Source organism: Larimichthys crocea, chromosome XXIV, assembly GCF_000972845.2.
Source record: "Larimichthys crocea isolate SSNF chromosome XXIV, L_crocea_2.0, whole genome shotgun sequence".
Lineage (NCBI taxonomy): Eukaryota > Metazoa > Chordata > Actinopteri > Sciaenidae > Larimichthys > Larimichthys crocea.
Genome location: NC_040034.1, coordinates 1,338,620 through 1,346,176, shown reverse-complemented (window position 1 = coordinate 1,346,176; position 7,557 = coordinate 1,338,620). Strand labels below are relative to the sequence as shown.

Below are 7,557 nucleotides of genomic sequence, written 5' to 3'. Positions count from 1 at the left end.
GTTTTTTGTACCAGGCTGTAAACATGTTTATTTCTGCTGTGAAACATGGGGACTTATGGAGACTGACTCACTTCTGGAGCCAGGCTCAAGTGGACGTTTGAGGAACTGCAGTTTTTGACTTCAGGTTACTGCTCAGTCACAGCATATCTACGAGGCCTGAAGAGATAAACGTGACAGTATTCAGACAGGAAACAGACAAATATTAAAGAAAGTACCAGAGTAATCATCTCGTGACGACGTGTTGGGGTCAAACCAAAGATGTTATGACCTGAAATGTTGGTGAACTAGAACTACAACTAGAGCAAGTAGGTCAAGTTGAACCAAGAAGTTGGTCTGTAAACCTCGAGGACGTTCACATGGAGAAGTTTGACCTTTAGTCCTCTCTCTGCTGTGAAGTTGGACATTTGAACAGGGACTATGGAGGACGCACTCGAGCCGCCTCAAGTGGACGTTTGAGGAACTGCAGTTTTTGGCATTCTGACTTCACTTCACAGACAGAGGTTGCTGCTCGGTTGCAAGAGAACAACAATGTTTCAGTCTGTCTTTTGATACTTGACATCTTCGCCTCTGTGGCACTCAGTGGTTGTAAATCTTTAAAAATACTTTAATACTTAATAACTGTCGATTATGTGCATTATTTAGGTTATTATTATGTTAACAAGTATTTACAGCAGCAGGACAGCGTACAAGGGATCGACTCAAAATTATCACGTTCATCGTTCATGAAGCAACTTTATCACTCACTAAACGCTGCATGTTCATCCAGCGCTTCGTTTCGCTCTGCCTTCGTATACGACGGGTCAGCTGGGTCTCTGCTCAGTGACCCGGTCACAGTCCGGGTCATCACAGGCTCTGGAGGTGAAATCGCTGTAAGAAAACACGTTAATCTGCAAACACTTGGTGAAACTGGCCTTAAGCTCCCTCTCTACTGTCCTGCCTCCGTCTGGCAGCCGTGCCAGAGAATTGGCATGTAAACCATGTAGGCCTGACACCAGTTGTTTTGACTGAGAGCACTGAGGCACTGACCACTCATTGGCAACACAAGGCCCCGCTGTAAAACTCATTACCGCAGGCCTGGACTCAAACAGACAGTATTTTAGTTTTCAAAAGAAAGCCTCCACGAGACTAATAAGGCATAGATGGTCCTGTATACCACAAACAATCATGATGGGGGGCGTTTTTGGGGTTTCATCCAGGTTCTCTGTAATCCTCGTCGACCCCCATTGCCGCATTCCCCCCGTTCCCCACTCGTTCTTCCTTTCCCCCGGCTTTCCTCTTCCGGCTCATTCCCCCCCCCCTTCCGCCCCCTCAAGCCTTCTTCTCCTTTCCTTCTCCGTCTTCTTTTCCCTTCCCCTGTTTTCCCGCCCCCTTGATTTGATTTCCATCTACCCCTCTTCCATCCCTTCGTCTTTTCCTCGTGGTTGCGTTTTTTGCCCATCCCTCCTCTTCTCCCCCGCGTTTTTTTTTGGTTTGGTGTCGGCGTTGTTGTGTGGTTTTTTGGGGTGTTTCTTTGTTGCCTTTTCTCCTTTTCCCGTACCCCCTTTTCCTCTTCCCCTTTTTCCCTCGTGTTTTGCGTGTTCCCGTCCGTTCCCTTTTTTTGCCCTGGTTCGTCTTTTGCGGCGTCTCCCTGCGCCCTTGCCCTCGTCTCCCCCTCCTCCGCCCCCCTCTACTTGTCCTTTTTCTTCCCCCCTCTGTCCCTCCGCCTTTTCTGCCTTTATCCCCCTGACCCCTACGCTCGAGACGAACCACACACGGAACTCAAACTCCCTCTACCCTCTTTTTTCTATCCCTCACTCCTCACTCTGGACGTCACTTCCTCCGTTCCATCACTTCGTTCCATTTTCGCTTCCCTCTTTATCCTCCCTATTTTCTCCCGCCCCTACCCGCTTCCTTCTTTTCGCGCCTTCATCCCTTCCGTTTCCCCCCCTCTTCTCCTCAGACTTTTTTTAATTTCGCAGAAGACGACTCCCCCCAAGAGTACCGTTTATCGTGTTACCTTTCTGTAATGCCTCCACTTTTTTTATCCCCTATTTCCCTTTCCGCCTTTTCTTTTTTTGTACCCCCCTCTTCCGACCCGCAGACTTTCCCACCTTTTCCCACGAGTTTTCTCTCCCTTTTCGTTTTGCGACTACCCCTCCTTATTTTGAATTTGCCTTGTTTCCCCCTTCTTCTCTCCTCACTTTTTTTCCCTTTACTCCGTTGCGGTGTTATTGGGTTCCAGGAAAAACTACACACTCCCAGTCATTTCCACTTTTCCCTTTCTTCCCTTGGCCCTGTAATTTTTTACTTCGTGGGTTCATTCCCCGTTTTTAGCTACGCAGCAAGGTGTCTGTTATGTAGCCTCTCGCAATAACGTTCTCGTCTATCGTTATTGGTTTAATGCCACATTTTCTATAGAATTTACGTTAGGTTCCTTTAGACCTACGCAATTTACCTATTGTCCAGTTGGCCCCTGGTTCTATCTTTTAAGGTGTTTCTGTATTAGTTGCGCAGATCTGTCCCTCTGGTTTTGACCCCGCTGTCACCCGTTGTCTCAGTTTTTTTTTAGTTTCGTTGTCCTTTTTCTCTTGTCTTCCCTTTCCGGTTCGGTTTTTGTTTGTTTTTCTTTTCCTCCTGACCCCAACACGTCGTCACGAGATGATTACTCTGGTACTTTCTTTAATATTTGTCTGTTTCCTGTCTAAATACTGTCACGTTTATCTCTTCAGGCCTCGTGGATATGTTGTGACTGAGCAGTAACCTCCGTGTCTGTCAAAAACTGCAGTTCCTCAAACGTCCACTTGAGCCTGGCTCCAGAAGTGAGTCAGTCTCCATAAGTCCCCATGTTTCACAGCAGAAATAAACATGTTTACAGCCTGGTACAAAAAACTGTTTTGGTCTCTATGGCTAATTTCTAGATTCTTGATTTGACCTGTTGCTTTTAACGTGAATTTCACAGCTTGAATTTTTCCTACATTGCTTTTAACGTGAATTTCACAGCTTGAATTTTTCCTACAAGCTTGGAGGGGAGAGGGAGAGTTGGCTGCAACCTGCAACTTCACTGTTGGTGGCACTAAATCCAACACACTGGACCTTTAAGGCATGGACGCTTTGATTGACAGGTAGGTTCCTTTATAGAGATCTAGTTTGAGCACTGAGGTCCGCTGGTGACGTGTTTGCTGATTTTTAGATTAGCCGGGAAGTGGAAGAAGCAGGACTACATCAGAAACATGTGAGTGATGTCCTGGATACTCAGTCCAGTCTTTATACTGTCAGTAGTATCTCAGGTGATGGAGTGGATCATTTCCATTTGAAGTCTTCTTTGTTGGCAGGAGTGAGATGGAGGGACGGAGCGTACACTGACACTGATTCATCAGGACTGTTTAGTTTTCAAAGTCCCGCAGAAGCCACAATAAAACAAGGAAAAATCACTTCACATCCAAACGGAACAGGAAACTCTCGACGTCGACTCAGTCATTCCACTCACATTTTAAAAGCCATAATTTCAGCGGACGCAGCAGCTGAAAGCAACTTTTTGTTTTTATGATGACTTTGCATGCATTTTTTTTTATTTGACCGAAGCTGTTTTTGAGTTATGTTCCCGTTGTTTTTTTATGTGTTTTATGTGTTTACTTTTTATTTCATTTCGCATTTTTCAGCACTTTGAGTTTTTGCTTGACCTTGAACCTTAAAAGAACGCTCCCGCAACATAAATAAAGACGAGCGATTCACATGTCAAAGGTTTGTTGACCCATCTCCTACACGGCTGTTGTTGGGCCACTTTTCTTACACCTCACAACAGCACTGCGGCTCCCCCTTTTTTTTTTTTTTTCGCACATGTTGACTGCCTGTTTAACTACTGGGGATTTTGTTGGGCTAACAAATAGGTCTCCTTTCTCCCTCTCTGATGTCCTTTGAGCATTTTATTGCCATTTGGCCAGCCGCGCTGGAACCACAGAGGGAGTGGAGCATGATGGAAACTCCATATAAAAAGAAAATAAACCAAACTCACTTTAACAGCAACGTTGCGAGAGCAAGGACACCGCCGAGGATGAGAGATGCAAAGGATAACACGCCTGACACCGAGGGGAGGTGGTGAACATACATGATGAGTTTTTTAGGGCGGAAAAAACTACTCACCATTTTCATTTTTCACCCTCTGCGATAACAAGACCGTTAACTCCTCTCTCCCCCCCTATTTGCCTCTTTATCCTCTCTGTTTCGCTTCCTCTTCACTCTGTGTGTGGTCTGTTTGGGCTGCAGAGTGGCTTCAAGTTAACAAAAAGGTTGCAGGTAGGGGTCATCGCTGTTTCGGCCACTGCTGTGAAAGGAAACACATTCCAGTTTTTACACTACAAAAAAAAATCACTGCTGGATTAACTTCACTCGCTACCCAAGGGGTTAGAAAACCACCCAAAGACTATGAGGGCTTGTTGTGATGTTATTTTTACATCTTCTGACCCTTGTCTCTTGTTTATCTGTTTCTAAACTGTCGCTGGCAAAAGTTTCCCTCCGAATTTAGCGTCAAGTTTTTAAAATGAATTTCCAGGAAATTGATGCAAATTAACGTGCGTTTCCATCCACAACTGTCATGTGAATTAGCAGTTACGAGCGTCGAGATAAACAGCTGGTGGTGCCATTAAAACACTGCAGAAGACGAGATGACATGATTGCTTCTGACTTGATAATGATATGTGTCTCCTTTGTAGTGTCGAATACCGTATGCATATATATATATATATATAGCTTTATAACTCGTTATAAAGCTCTACACTGATTTACGTGATGATTCTTTGGAGGTTCATTCCAAGCGAAATGGATGAATGAAGCCAAAAACTGCAGTTCCTCAAACGTCCACTTGAGGCTGGCTCCAGAAGTGAGTCAGTCTCCATAAGTCCCCATGTTCACAGCAGAAATAAACATGTTTACAGCCTGGTACAAAAAACAGTTTTAGTCTCTGTAGCTAATTTCCCCGTTCATGACAACTGTACTGAGGGTGAATTTATATACAACTCACCTGTTCACATTATATTAAGGCTTAAAGTTATGCAGGATTAAGAGCGTGGACGCTTTGATTGACAGGTAGGTGCTGTCACAGATGTCTTGTTTGAGCAACCAGGCGTCATTCAGCCAACTCCGGTCCACCCATGATCCACATCTTTGCAGACTTTTAGAAACCTGTGGGTGACGTCACACATACAGTGTCCATTCAGTGGGTTCATTGCTACAAACGACCCCTTCACACTGTTTACACATTGTCATTTACTATGTGGGACCCACAGTGATCATATTAATGATGATCGAACAGTTTAATGTACTAATGTTTCCTTATTTTATCACATACTATCATATTATATTCACTCATGCACTAATATGTCCTTTCATATTAGAAGCTAGTTTTTGAACAGGTACATTTGTGGTGAGCTTCACGCAGGCACTGTGCATGTCGTTGTGTGAACGTGCAACAAAACTCGAGTAAAAGTTTTTATTTTAAACTTCGGCACGCCTGGAAGTTTAAGTTTTTTGTGCCCAAGTCTGCAACGGTTACATAAAAATATCTATTATAGCTGCTTTAAGCTGAAACTTGACCTTGATATGTCTAACACACACACAGTAATATAAAAAAATAACATGAACACTGGGTCCAAACACACACTGCTGCTCGGTAAATTGACCCAAACTGTGTCAGTTTTTTTTTTTGGTGTGCACATTATGTGACTTAATACCGGGCATGTGTAATAGACATTAAAGCAGGGGGTTCGGGGGGGTTTGGGGCTGGCATTGAGCACACCGTCAACATCTTCGGCTTTTAGGAGCTATTGGAAAATACGTCTGCTGAGTGAGATGTAAAGCAATGTGCAATGGTGACAGTGGCTTTGGAGGCAGACGGTGCGAGTGTGGTCAGACAGTGATCCTTAAATCACAGGTCCAGAGAGTGATGAGTGTTTAGCCACTTCACAATAACACTCATTTCATAAAGCTGCACGTGGGGGACTACATGCACGCGTGTGTGCGGCTCTAAAAGACATAAGTGGGTACGAACTGTGTACACGGTAAACATGTACGTTAAGCACGTGAGCCTGCGCGCAGGATGAAGCCTCGTAAGACTTTAAATTACAACGCAGGATCTCGTGGCCGAGAGATTTACCAAAGGTGATCCAGCCAGAGTGTTTGCAAATGGCAGCCAGTCCACAAACCACCAGACCACAATTGTTGAATATAGTTTTCCACCCCGACTGAAGCTGTGAAACTAGCCACGTTCACGTCCTGCGGTCACAAATTCACAGCTAGAGTCGAAAAAGATTTCACTCTGCAAAGCCCCGAGTGTCATATCTGATACTTTAAAAGCTCTATCCTCTTATTGGATTATGCAATCGGGGAGTTTTATTTTTTTTTTACTTTCCTTTAAGAAAAACACACACGTGCACCCGAGGGAAGAGTTCAGTGTTTTTGCTGAAGGCCGTTTGAGATGAGGAAGGATTCAACCTTCTAACCTTGCAGCCACGGGGTGGTCTCATTTACCACCAGGCTGAGGCGGCGATACTAAAAAAGATGTTATGCAGCTGTTAGAGGGCAGGATGCATAAAGGAGCAGTTCAATGAGTTAAATGATTGACACTCTCATGTCTGTATGCTCAATATGAAGTTAGCCAAGACCAACATCCAGTCTGGCTCCATTTAAAGGTGACAAATCAGCCTGATGGCACCTCTAAAGTTCACTAATTCACTAATAAAATGTATGTAAAATGAATAAAGAACTCGTGGTTCGTCTCGGCCGTGAAAATAGTCACACATGACCCCTCTGAAATTGTAATTTTTAGACTTTTTCTCGGCACAAACGCAAATGTTATTTTCCAAAATATCTTGAATGTTTAGATGCTTTAACAGGAAGTGACGAGACCTTTTGACTTTGTGCCCAACTTTCACCAGGACAAAATCAATCAACAGTAAAGAAACACACATGTACGTTCACTGTACTTGAAGGGGAAGAAGAAGAGCAGAGCGTAGCGATCCAAACAAACACCAGTTGTTGTTGCAGATTGTCCAAACACAGGCGAGGGTGAAGTGGAAACGTCCTCTTGCACACATCGAGCAGGATCTCGATCCATCATGGTGATTCCCACAGACAAAACAGTCAACACCCGAGGACAGACAAGATCAGTCGGGGCACAATGCGCTCTCTGTTTACAATGGGAAATCGTGAATCGAGTGAGAAAGGGGCGTCAGGAGACTGAGAGTGATGAAGTGGGAGATAGAAGTAGAGTGCAACGCCAAGATAGCGTGCATAATATGCGTTCAGAGATTTGGAAAAAACACAGTAAAACAGGGTGGAGGTGGAGAAGCAGGGCGTTCTGCAAACAGGGGGATGAGGCAATGTCACATGATCTTTTGAAGCCCTGTGGATGGGGAGCTGTGAAAACTCGGGGACAATGGAGAGTATGAGAGCATGAAATGGAGAAAACCCAGCATTGTAAACTGTGACTCTCTCTCCAGCCCGGAGGCTTCACTCGTCTCAGGAAAGTTTGGCTGCCGTCCTGCTGTGCCGACTGGCCGCTACACAGTGAGAGTGTTTTGCATG

General features: G+C 44.7%; 1 protein-coding gene across 4 annotated transcripts in view; it reads right to left on the bottom strand.

The window, feature by feature from the left end:
- The window catches only part of plekhh1 (pleckstrin homology domain containing, family H (with MyTH4 domain) member 1), a 99,223-nt gene that overhangs the window by 33,907 nt on the left and 57,759 nt on the right, over positions 1–7,557 (bottom strand). Inside the window, exon 4 of one of the 4 annotated variants that reach the window (XM_027275178.1) lies at positions 4,120–4,300. The exons of the other annotated variants lie outside the window; for them this stretch is intronic. The gene's annotated coding sequence lies outside the window, so the exon portion shown is untranslated. The remainder of the gene's footprint in view (positions 1–4,119; positions 4,301–7,557) is intronic. 4 annotated transcript variants of the gene reach the window in all.